Source organism: Anolis carolinensis, chromosome 4 (genome assembly GCF_035594765.1).
Source record: "Anolis carolinensis isolate JA03-04 chromosome 4, rAnoCar3.1.pri, whole genome shotgun sequence".
Taxonomy (NCBI): Eukaryota; Metazoa; Chordata; class Lepidosauria; order Squamata; family Dactyloidae; genus Anolis; species Anolis carolinensis.
Genome location: NC_085844.1, coordinates 121,776,290 through 121,790,100, shown reverse-complemented (window position 1 = coordinate 121,790,100; position 13,811 = coordinate 121,776,290). Strand labels below are relative to the sequence as shown.

At 37.1% G+C, this 13,811-nt stretch overlaps 1 pseudogene; it reads left to right on the top strand.

Moving 5' to 3' along the window:
* The first annotated feature begins 5,154 nt into the window (after nucleotides 1–5,154).
* LOC134299059 (U2 spliceosomal RNA) lies at nucleotides 5,155–5,358 on the top strand (annotated as a pseudogene).
* Nucleotides 5,359–13,811: the final 8,453 nt, after the last annotated feature.

Below are 13,811 nucleotides of genomic sequence, written 5' to 3'. Positions count from 1 at the left end.
GATCTTATAAAGCTACAACTCACTGAGCCATGGCAGATAAAATGGTGTCGGGTTCATTAATCTACAGTGAAGATGCACCTAAAGTCTGTTTCTTAGTTCCCTTATACACTGTTCTTATATCTCAGGATCTGATCCCAGATTATCTGCTTTGAAATCGATTATATGAGTCTACACTGCCAGTTAATCTGGGATAAACAGATATTTTGGGGTTCAGATCCTGGGATATAATGAAAGTGTAGAAGGGGCCTTAGTTCTGCACAATGACTTCTCAATATTAAATATTAAATTGTGACATACGCAAATACACTTGGTTTTTTAAAAAATATTTTGGGACAGGAGTAAACATGGACAACAAAATGCTTAGGTAACCATTAACCAATGGTCAGTTTAATAGTGGTAGATATCAGCATAGCAGCACAATCCTGACACCTGCCATAATGGACAGTCAAAGACAGGGATGAATTAGATCAACCTACAAAATACTGCTGTATTTGTCCTTGGCTTAGCAGCGATCAGTGAGCATAAAACTCATCACATTCTCTGATGTTGGCCACAGCAACAGATCAAAACAGAAGAGGGGAGGGGGATGAAGGAATCTCTGCTTCAGTGAGTGTCAGTGAATGCAACAAGCAATGACCACATCCTGACCACCAGGATGAGAGAGGAAGTGTAAATGCCATCCCCTTCTCCCTAGGCCACCCAAACATTGGGAAAGTGGAATGGACATGTGAAAAATCATGGTTCCTATTTGGAATCAAACCAATGTTCACATCACCACAAAGTAGAGGTGGACTTCAGAGTTTCAGTGAAACCCTAGAGCAGGGGTCCCCAAACTTTTAAAGCCGAGGGACAGTCCCCAATCCTTCAGACTGTTGAGGGGCCAGATTATCATTTGAAAAAAAATACAAATTCCAATGCACTCTGCATATGTCTTATTTGTAGTGCAAAAACAACAACAACAACAACAACAAGAAGAACAATGAAAGAACAATACAATATTTAAAAATAAAAACAATTTTAACCAACATACATTGGTCAGGATTTCAATGGGAAGTGTCGTCCTGCTTCTGGCCAATGAGATAGTCAAGTTAATTAGGATTGTGGTTGTTGTTGTTGTTGTTGTTGTTGTTGTTGTGTGCCTTCAAGTCATTTCAGACTTTGGGTGAGCCTAAGTCTAAAATTTATTTATTTATTATTTATTTATTTACTGCATTTATTTACTACATTTGTATCACACCCTTCTCACCCCAAAGGGGACTCAGAGTGGCTTACAAATTATATATACAATATATTATATACATATATACAATATATTATATTATTAGCATAGCACAATATTAGCATTATACATTACTATATTGAACTATACCACTATACTGTAATATTATTAGTAAAATTATATGTAATATAGAACATATAATTAATATTATTATATGGTATTATTATTAGTGTTATATTGTATTACATTATAATATTATTATCAATATTATATGTATATACAATATATTATATTATAAAACTGAGGGCGGAGGCCAGGTAAATGACCTCGGAGGGCCGCATCCGGCCCCCGGGCCTTAGTTTGGGGACCCCTGCCCTAGAGCATTCCTTAAACTTGAAACATGGAACAAGGCCATGTTATGTGAATGGACCCCATGGATCATTTGGACACAACAGAGTCCATTCACCCCTACCCTGATTATTTCATCCATTTAGATGGTCCGTATGAGAAACAGTTCACAGAAGAGAATGCTATAAAATATAGTCCAAGACTACACCATTCCATTTCACTTGGCTTGTGAAACTATGACCTTGAAGAAAGAAAGAAATTCATGATACTGATAAAAGATAAATAATTGTTACATTTCCTTAAGGATTGGAACTTAGTAATTGCTTTTTTGAAACTATACTGGAACAGGCTGGCAAAATTGGGATTTGAAGAATAGCAAGAGTTTCTGTTAGTGTAGAAGTTAATTAAAGCATTATTTACAGGAAGTAGATTTATTTGACAATTATAACTACCAGTTGGAAAGTTGGAAGTCAATTGTTTATTCCTTTTTTTAGTGTTTTGTTCTTACATTCAGTTATGCACTTTTGTTTGGTTTATTTTTGTAGTATATTTTTGCAGTTTTTGGAGTTTATTTTTACCTTATGTGCTATTTATATATATAATTTATTATATGTTAATACAGGGGACATAAATTGCACCTCTCAAATGATCTTCTACCACCATTTGGCACCACATTTGATAGAAAAAGTGAAACATTATATATTCTTGTCTTGTATTGCTCTGCTAACCAGTCTAGATGCAGAAGATTGACACCTATACGACAATAGAGAAAGCATACTGTTAGATGAGTTATATTTTAAAATCTAAACGATCTAATCACATGGCATAAGATTTCATGCATATTCTTTTGTGCATAATTTCACTTAAATTTCAAAATGAGAGTCATCATTAAGATTTTATAATAAGTATTGAGTCAACCATTACTGCAGCCCAAAGATTGGTGTGACAAGTGAGAGAGCAGAAGCATAAGGATCAAGCTTGAAAAGGTTACTTTTAGGACACTCAGAATTCCTGTCAACCAGCATGGCCAGTGGTCATGCTAACTAAGATTCTGGGAATTGTAGCTTAAAAACTAACTTTCTGAAGTTCTGGGGAGGATACAGTCTTCCCCACATGCTATACAAGCTATGCTGATCTAATTCAAGTGATAACAGGGAAGAGTCTGTACATCCTTTCTGTGGAGATCATTGAATCAGGCTAGAGTTAATTAATCTTATCAATCATCTCAGAATAATCAAATTAACAAAAAGATGTAGTCTGATTCCAGCCACAACAGCAGCATTTTATCATATGAACAAATGGTTTTTCCTTCATATTTTAAATGACTGAAATTTGAAAAATAGATTTGTTAACTTCATAAAGGGCAGAAAAATGTTATTAAAAAGTGGTTGGTTAACTTGTCATTGTTCTGTCTCGAAACCTGGCATAATACATACAATGTGGTTATTATTGATATAAATTGTGCCTTTTAAAGAGAAGGCCAGCATAATGATTCTCTGGGAAAGATTCATTACTGAAAACCTAGAGTAATTTTCATTTTTTCCCTCCCTCCAAAGATTTGATCTTCCTAACTGATAAGTGTGTATAGATGCTGTATTACAGATGGAGATATAATTCAGAGATCATCAAAGACATGTCATTCTTCAAGGTACAGAATGGGGGCTTCATAAAACCTTGGTAAAAAAGAGTGCCAACTGTTTTGAATCTACAGCAGTGATCATTCAATACAAAGTTCATCTTCTACTCTGATTTAAGGACTCGGCATCTAGCATGTAACCAGAAGGCAGGATTTATTTTGCTTCACCAATGTTTTCCCTGGCAGTTCTAATTAGACCCACTCAGCATGTCAAGAGTTTGTGAGAATTATAGTCCAGACTATGAAGGTCCCAAACTTCTCCAATGGTTTTCTATTCATTTTGTGGCAGTCCTTGAAAAGGTTCCACTAAGGGCTCTTCAAAATACGGGACCTGTTGGGCTTTTACCTGAGGTGTCCAAACAACGCCTCAGGTTAAAGCAAATTAATTCAGAACAAAGCAGGGTTTACCTTCTTTGTCCTAATTTAATTAGATACCTCATTAGATCTGGGCCTTCCTGAAAGGCCCAGAACAAATGGGGTATTGGGTCTGTGGGAACTAACCCACGGATAGTCTTGAGACTACCCAGAGTTGAGTCCCTACAGACATCTCACACCTTTTGGGTCCCTGGATCCCAAAGGTGCAAAATGGCAGCCACCCCTTCCCCCAATCCCCGAAAAGTGCTAAAAATTTTTTTTAAATGACAAGGCTGTAATTACGGTGGTCCTTCTGGCATGTAGAAATGACATGCCAGGAGATGGGGGGGGGGGGGGGGGAGAGCAATTCCCTCCTCCCTCTCCCCCCCCCCCCCCCCCCCATCTCCTGTCACATCATTTCTATGTGCCAGGAAAACTCCAGGACCACCATAATGGTGACTCAGTCAATTAAAAAAAAAAATTAAAGTAGCTTTGGGAATTTTTTTTGGGTGGCTGGATGCCATCCTAGTAGTCACCGGAACGGCATCTAGACACCCCACCAGGAAATCCCGGGTTTTTTGGAGGTGTGTGGATTTAAATCAAGTGGTTTTTTAAAAACCTGCTTTGGTGTGGATTTAGACCACATCTGGAAGTGCCCAGAGACTTCACTGAAGCAATTGTCAGACAAGCCACTTTGAAGAATGCTATTTGTTACGAATCTTTTTGGGAATAATCCCACTTTAAAGATGCAATCCTCGTGTTCATTTACTGAAAATAATACATTTTCTATAGACTTCGATGTTTCATATTTTAGGTGATGCCATGTCCATTTGGGGAGCCAGCATTGGACTATGGACTATGGAGATCAAGATCTGAATCTTTGCTCAGCCATAGAAACCCATTGGGTGATGTTGGACAAATGACACTCTCTCAGTATCAGGCTGGATATACACTGCCCCAGGATCTAATCCCAGATTATCTGCTTTGAACTGGGTTATATGAGTCTACACTGCCAGATAATCTAGGATAAAATGATAATCTGGGATCTGATCCTAAGATATAGGGCAGTATAGATCCAGCCTTAGAGGAAGGCAAAGGAACAGTGTGTCTGAACAAATTTTGCCAAGCCAGAAGTGTCTTGAAGAACCACACTGGTTCTCACCACAGTGAACTCTATGGATGTTCATATTATGCATCAACTCTTATTTGTGTGGTACAGTAGACACTCACTTATCCAACATTCGCTTATCCAACGCTCTGGATTATCCAATGCATTTTTGTAGTCAATGTTTTCAATACATCGTGATATTTTGGTGCTAACTTTGTAAATACAGTAATTACTACGTAGCATGACTGCATATTGAACTACTTTTTCTGTCTAATTTGTTGTATAACATGATGTTTCGGTGCTTAATTTGTAAAATCATAACCTAATTTGGTGTTTAATAGGCTTCTCCTCAATCTCTCCTTATTATCTAACATATTCACTTACCCAACATTCTGCCCGCCCGTTTATGTTGGATAACTGAAACTCTACTGTATATAACTACTATGTAGCTAAGCTTACTCACTTTCTTTCATTATTCTATCATTATGTATCACTTCTTAGCCTTTTGGCTAAGATCAGGTATAGTATCTGTAATATGCTCAGAAAAGGCTTTCACTGTCTTTATTACACCTCTAAATTATTTCTAGATTTTCCCTCTCTTTGCTGTCTGTGTGTGTGTGCACAAGCATGTTTGCAAGTGTAGACAGATACATGCCTTATACTTAATTTAAAGTAGTATTTGGCTTAAAATTGAACTTTGTACTGATAGCAACAACAATGTAAAGAAACTCTTAACTAAAGGGAATGTTCTTTGCACTAAGGAAGGTGCTTTATTTTAAGCTTAGGAAATACTTTACTTCTCATACTGTAAGCTATTTTAAGCTTTTAGCTTTAATTATATTGCTGATACAGTGTGTGCTTTGATTCCCAGGATGAATACATTCATATTTTTCCTGCACTTATATTTTACTGTGAATAGTCATTACATGCATCGAATCAATTGTAAAATGATACAATTAAACTGAGGAAATCTCACTGTTGAAATGAATAGATTCAACTGACCCAAAGTGAATTTGGATAATAAAATAGTACATATAATATTGTTTCATAATATATTACTGCCATTTAATTTTCTGGATTTAGAGCAAATGAGTTCGATGTTTCGAGCAAATGAGTACAAAGCTTTACATCACACATTCATGACAGAACTTTGTCCAAAGTTATAACATCAAGCCTTTTCATAGAAACAAAGCAATCTGTGCCTAAAATAAAGTCAAGATTATATATAAAGTGATTTGAAGAAAAAGGTAAGTAATAAGCCTGGATGTTTCATTATTTCAAAAACTCACATGTCATCAAATTAGAAAGGAACTCTACTATATTCATAAACATTAACTTCTTAATCCAGTGTGGGACATGTTTATGCATAACTACCAGAGTTATGAAGATCTAGTCAAAACAGGACATGTGTGCCATTCATCTCCGAGGGCAACTTCAGGTAAACCTATTGCTGGAGTTTCCACCTGGCAAATGTTGCATTACTATACAAATGTTTGGTATATCATTCTGTCAGATTTGGTAAACCAAACCTAGTATGCTTATAATGAAAACATCATAAGAGCTTCAGCTCTCTTACATGGCATCGATGAAACAAGTTACTATAGATTGTAGAAGTGTGCAATTTGGCCAAAAGGCATGCCATTTCAGGATCCATTGTCAACTAGCCCCTCATTATGTTTACTAGGAAGTCACTTGAATCAGGAGGATTGTTGCCATTTCCATTCAGCAAAGATTCGGCCCATTGGTTACAATGGGAAACTTTAAAGGCTCAATCCTCAGTAATTTTAAGTCGTAGCTGCATGAAACGTACCTCAGTTTTAGACCCCATTTACAACTGCAGGCCTGGAAAATTTCAAAACAATTAACCAATCTACTGATTTTTTAGGAATTATTTTAAGTCTTAACCATGACATTTTTAAAAATAAGATAAACCACCAGTGAGGTTCTGGAAATTGTAGTCCATTCTCAACCAGTCAGAACATGGACACAACCAGGCTTTTTATTGGCTGAGAAACAGAGAGAAAGAAAAACTTCAACTCCCATCATGCCCTGAGAGGAACTCAGAGACTTTTCAATGCCTACCCTATGCAAGTGCTGCTGGGAAAATGAGTTCCCAGCAGGAGCCTAGGAACTTTCCAAAAAAGAAATGAATGGACACTGCTGCTGCCTGAGAGGGAGAAAGGATGCTACAGTTAATCTCATCTTCTCCAGGATCCCTGCAGCAGACTTCTGCCTCAGATATATTGCAGACTTAACTCCATCTTCTCTAGGAGTTGATACAATCCGGCTCCCTTAATCCATTTTGCTGGGCTGTTTTCGGAGATTATATAAAATGGACCACCGAATATTACAAATCATTTTCGTTCAAATTGATTTGGGCCCAAGCCTAATACGTTGTGTCTTTCAGAATCCACCTAAGACACAGAAAGGAATCAAAGGGATTTGTATTTGTGTGTATGTGGAAGCATGTATTCAGAAACTGTGTTATTGGGAGACGGTAAATACAAGGGTACATCTACACTGATCCAGGGTGAAACCTGCAGAGAAGAAAGTGGTTTCACACTGAAAGTCAAGGAATCAGTTTAGAGGTCAGATTGTGCTTACATCACAGAAGTCTCAACCAGCTCCTTAATGCCTGATCTGCACAAAGTACTCTGGAGGAGAGGCCTAGGGAAGTCTTTCCTGCATCTTTTCTCTTGTTCTCTGTCTCTCTTTCTGGCCTTATTTGCCTTAAGTGGGCATTCTACCAGGAGGGAGGGGCTTCGGGAAGGGATGGAGGACTCTACCGCAGAAAAAATAAGAGGAGCCACCCCTTCCAAGCACCCGCTCTTGCCTGATTTGCGAGGCTGCCCACACACCATGGCCTCCACCTCAGATAGAGTGCTACTCAGCCCCATCACCCCCATTAGCCGAAAGAGCCGGCTGTCATAATCCATTTCAGCTGAGCCTTTAGCTGCCCACCACCCAGTCCATTTTCAGTGGTCCATTTTCAGATGCCAGATTGCCTAATTTCCCCGAATGCCAGATAATCAGATGGAATCATGCATACTCCTATTATAAATATTGTGACATATAGCTAATTTCTTTTGCTTAGCTGGGTATACTTAAACTACTTTGCTTTTGTAAGGTAATAAAGGATAATATCCCTTTCATGGCATAACAGCCTTGTAACTATATTTGTTTTTAAAGTGTGTGTACATGTGTATTTCTGCGTATGTGTGTATGCACATGTGGACTCACCACTTAGTTATGCTTTGTGTCACAGGCTGGTGTTTTCTTTCAAAAGAGTAACTAGATTTTACAAACTTAGTTGATCTGTAAGGAGAAAGTATAGCATTACTTATTTTTAAAAATTGCAGGTGTAATCATGACAACCTAGTTTTGGAATGTTAAAACTATACATAAAGATTCTAATTAATTACATTTTAAGTGATTTTTGTATACTGTAGAACAGATCTAATTCTTCACTACATTCACTCTTGAAAGAAGCAACAAGCAATTTTAGCAATTTTCTTCCAGCTTTAAGACAGTTGAAGACGATGCTTGGTTCACAATTTATCAGGTACAACATTTCCAGGTGATTATTTTGCATAGGGAAGAGAATTTTCCCTGCAGGAACTTCTGTTATTTTATTATTATTATTTTTATTACTATTTTTAGAATATTCTGTTTCCTGTGAAGAAAATTTTGGGAACTTATTCAATGGACAATTTTCATGTCGGTTTTGTGAACAAATTGGTTTTTTTTTACACACACACAAATATAAACAGGGATATGGTTTAAACATTACTTTTGAAAACACTTGTCTGAGTTATACTACATCTAGATTAGTAAAGTTTTTCCCAGCTCTCAATTATTTTCATGAATGTGTATCACTTGGGAAAATTAGACAATTGCTTAACCATATACCTGCATATAACAAAAAGATTTTGCTGTAAATTTTATTTCATCCACACAATTGTTTGGGGCATATTCAGGACATCTATTAATCACCCTTAAAAAGAGAGTCCGGTTAATAATATGGATGTATGGGAAACATTTTAACTACTTGAGTTAAAATCATATCATTATGTGGCATCTTGTGCAATATTTATGAAATTAAAAGTTAAATTTAACAATCCCAGGTTTATCATACTTAATACCCAAATATAATCCTCAAACCGCACAACTTAAGATAGGAAACACCCCAACTGAAGGATTGATCAAGTGCTGCAGATCATGAAGCTGAAAAAAAATTACTTTTGGATTTTGGTTCCCAGAACTTTCAACCAGCATAAGTGCTATTTCAGCTTTGTTGATAATACTCAAGATGAGTCTTAAGAGGCTGAAGGAACACAATATAAAATGAAAATATAGAGTAGTCATATCTATTTTTTGTTGTTGTTGATCAGATTATTTCTGAGGTCTTGTGGACAATTAATGTTACACAGAAAAAGAACTAGTTGTTCAGAAGCTTGTAGCAATGACAAAATGTGGACAAGTTTCACATTACACAGCTGAATAGGAAATAAGGCCATGAAGAAATAAACCGATGAAGTTAATCTGAGCTATAAATAATTACAAAGCAAATAATTAAAACGAATACTTACTTTCCCATAAGCAAACACATGGTGTGCTGGTTTTTTCCTGAAGGAAAATAAAATAGCTAAAAGGTAGTCATTGCCAAAAGGAATAAATAAAAGACATATTGGTCTGTCATGTGGTTGTTGCATATCTTAGCTAAAAGTTCCAAATCCAAATATTAACATATCTAGTCGATAGAGAGCAATTTCACTGAAGAAACTTTTTAATTTAATTTCATTCCATTTGCTGGGGTAAAGTTGAACTGCAAAATTGCAAAATTAAAAGAATAGACAAAGATTAGCACAAAATGTGTATTTAGTCAGACTTGTCTTGTTCAGATGGCCAAAACTTGGGAAATGAGAAGTGTCATAGATATAGAAGGGAACCATGCACACAGAATCACTGGATTGAAAGAAACCTTATGATTCTATGTAAGTAAGCCCAGCATGCAATCTATGATGTCTATATATATATATAAGAGTGATGGCATCACGGCGACCCACAAAACAACAAAATTACAAGCCCCCCAACCTCGAAATTTGACAACACAACCCATCATCCACGCCTCTAGGTTGATACAACAAAAATCAAAGAAAAATAAAGTCCTAATTAGAGGGAGAGAAATAATTGTTTTTATCCAATTGCTGCCACTTAGAAGGCTAAGCTCTGCCCACTCAGCCCAGTGTTAATAAAAGAATAAAAAATAAAATAAATACAAATAATACAATAAAAAATAATAAAAAACACTAAAAAATTAATACAATAAAATACTATAACAAAATAATTAAAAATAATACAACAAAATAATAAAAAATAATAAATAAAAAAGATAAGTTACAATAAAATTAATTTAAAAAATACAAATAATGTCAAATAAAAATTCCACAACAACTTTTAACCAATACCACCACCACTTTGCCACAGCAACGCGTGGCCGGGCACAGCTAGTACTTTATAAAAATCCCCTTTTCTGTCCAACTGAGGCTACTTTCACACCTCTGAATAAAATCCCAAATTATCAGCTTTGAACTGGAATATATAGCAGTGTGGACTCTGATATCCCAGTTCAAAGCAGATATTGTGGCATTTTCTGCCTTGATATTCTGGGTTATATTGTTGTGTGGAAGGGCCTTGAGTTTCATTAACCAGCTCTGAAATGGTGTGGGAGACAACACCTGATACATGTGAATTACAAATGATTGAACAGCAGAAATAGTGTACCCAATCTCTGTTGCCTGCGTATATCTCAAGGACTTGATCCGAAGCTGTGTCTGACTCTGGAGGTTGGTTCTCATCTCCATTTCTAAGATGAAGAGCTGGCGTTGTCCGTAGACACCTCCAAGGTCATGTGGCCAGCATGATTGCATGAAGCGCCATAACCCCCCCCCCCCCCCCGCCGCCGCCAGAGCTGTACCTATTGATCTACTCACATTTGCGTGTTTTCAAACTGCTCGGTTGGCAGAAGATGTAGTCTGCATGACCTATTACAAAAATAATTTATTAGCATTATAGTTATATTTTTGAAAGCAATTCTTTACATTTGCTATTCAAAAATATTTTCAAAAGTTTTAAAAATATAGGAAACCAAAAGAGATATTTTAATTGAACAAGTTTTTGCCCCTAATACAAAATTTACTGAAATAAGACACTCCTTATATGTATAAAAACACTTTAATCAGTTATATTGAAAAAGGAGTGACTTTTTAGTTTGTTGTTAAAGCACTGAGCTGATGAACTTGCAGACCAAAAGGTCCCAGGTTCAAACCCCAGGAGCAGCGTGAGCGGCCGCTGTTAGCTCCAGCTCCTGCCAACCTAGCAGTTCGAAAACATACAAATGAGAGTAGATCAATAGGTACCGTTCCAACGGGAAGGTAACAGCGCTCCATGCAGTCATGCCGGCTACATGACCTTGGAGGTGTCTACGGACAACGCCGGCTCTTCAGCTTAGAAATGGAGATGAGCACCAACCCCCAGAGTCAGACATGACTGGACTTAACGTCAGGGGAAAACCTTTACTTTAATACATTAGTTATTGAGAAGCTGATTGTAAGTAACTTCTTTTGCAATTAATTTCTTTCAAACTTTGGATCTTCCCTGTCATGTTAATAAAAAGAGAGAGGTATAATGTTGATCAGCCCTGTGAGGAGAACTTTCTCCAAAGTGATAGATACCCACAAATACAGTAATTGCTTTAGTAATGTTCAGTCAACAGGTCTAAAGTAAAAACTCATATAGAATAAAATACAATATGTTCAGAATTCACAATTGTAATAAACATAATCCATACATCAAAAATGACTAACTCAACATGTTCTATATATAATTGTTCACTTATTCAATCAGTTCATTGCGCTGAAGAGCAAGTAGATCACAGTAGATCACGACCGGTTTCGACTAGGTCTTCTTCAAGTGAATTAATCTGGGAAAATTATAATGAATTAACAAAAGCATATAACATATCCACATAAATATCCACATATCCACATTCATATGTATACCCTTTATGTTCCTCTTTCTAGTTGTGTTTTTATGTCTTCTTCACTTTTTTTTTCCTCACCTGTTGGAAACCCCATTTACAAGAGTTGTCCTCTATCACAGACTAATTCTGGTCCAAACCCTTTCACAACGTCTGTCTGCCTCTGTGGTTCTATGTGTTACCCTAAAAACCACTCCAGACCACTTCTTGAAATAATAAAATTAAAAGGAAGACAATGTGAATTTTCTAGCCCCCAAATGCTGAAGACTTTCAGTGATTCAACTGGTACAGATTCTTCCAATCCCCATTTAGTTTCACTGGAGCAAAAGAGAAAAGGTGTGCCTTGCTTCTTCCTTCTTTCTAGTGAGATACTAATTCTGTGAGTTCGCTGGTTAACAACCCCATATCACAAATGAGACTTGCCAGATCTAAACATCATAGCCACTGGATCATGGCTGTAGTTTTGAAAGAGGTCTTTTTGAGGTCTTTGTATAGGATGTCAGGAGATGCAGCAGCCATTTTCTGAAGAACGTGAAGCAACTCGCCCCTCAATAAATCCTACAGAGAGGTAGAGTTCATGCTAAATGAGTTTGCCATGACCTTGCCCTGCCAGATTTGGATAAGCTGGGTTGGACATTCAATGGGAAGAATGCTACAACTTGTTTGGGCAAAGACTGTCTTCACTTCTTTATTTAAAAGAAATATCAGAAGAAAAGCAACCTCTACCAGTTGGAGTCATCATTAATGTTTCCATATGGGAAGATACGGGTTTGGCTGATAGAATTTTAAACTTGGGACCAGGCTGTGTGGAAAGGCAGTTATTATTATCAATCATCACTTCTTTAGCAAGTACACCTGAAAGTTTTATGCCACATAAACTTGTTGGCTCTTGCTGAGCAAGACAGCCAGATCTAAGCAACATAACCCTGTGAATTTATAAATGTTCCTGTTCTTTAAAAAAAAATGAAAAAGAAACACCAGAACATTGCTTTCCAGTTTCACTTTGGAAACGTCCGTTGGTTAAATCTCAGAAGCCCTCACATGCAGATAATTAACCATTCATATCTAATTGACTTAAATATTAACATTTCCTGCATGAAGAGAACATGGTGAAAAGGGTAAATAGCTTGTTGAAGGTCACAGAAGTAAAGAGAGTAGCAAAACTAATAGATGGTGACAATCCTTAGTCCTTAATAATCCCTAATCCTTCTTCTAAATTTAGATTATTGGACTATAGGTGCAACATTGCACATTTTGTTACGAGATATGAGATGAGAAAGAGAGGATTTCTTAGACAACTCAAGGTTGTTATGCAAATCAACCCTCTCATTGCGTAAAGGATGACTTTAGTAGACACTGTCTATAGTAATAAAGTGCTTGATATTAAATATGAGATAATGTAGGGCAGTGGTTATCAATCAGTGGGTCCCGAGATGTTTTGGTCTTCAACTCCCAAGAATCCAGCAGCTGGTAAACTGGCTGGTTTTTCTGGGAGTTGTAGGCCAGAATACTCGGGAACTCACAAATTGAGAACCACTGGAGTAGGGTCTTTCATTTACTTTTGACTTCATGCAAGGGTTTGCTGATGCTTTAAAATACTACAAGAACTGACTAATAGCTGTTCTTAAAACAAGATATAAATTACCTCCTCATTCTATGGCAGCTTTAGAAATGACAAGATACTTCTACCCCGCATTTGAAGCTTACTTCATGTGACGGGCACCATTGGTGGCAGTTTCTTAAGTGTGTCGAAAGTAAATGCTTATTTATTGCCGGGCTGTGGCGCAGGCTGTTGAGCAGCTGCAATAAATCACTCTGAACATGAGGTCATGAGTTCAAGGCCAGCCCGTGGCGGGGTGAGCACCCATCGATTAAAAATAAAAAATAGCCCCTGTTCGTTGCTGACCTAGCAACTCGAAAGATAGTTGCATCTATCAAGTAGGAAATAAGGTACCACTTATAAACGTGGGGAGGCAAGTTTAACGAATTAACAACCAGGAATGAGGAAGTGCCGTCAGAGTGGATGATGAAGGAGCAGCTCCCCCTGTGGCCAGAATCAAACATCCCCTCAGAAGAAGGTTAAATTGCCTCTGCGTCTGTCTGTCTC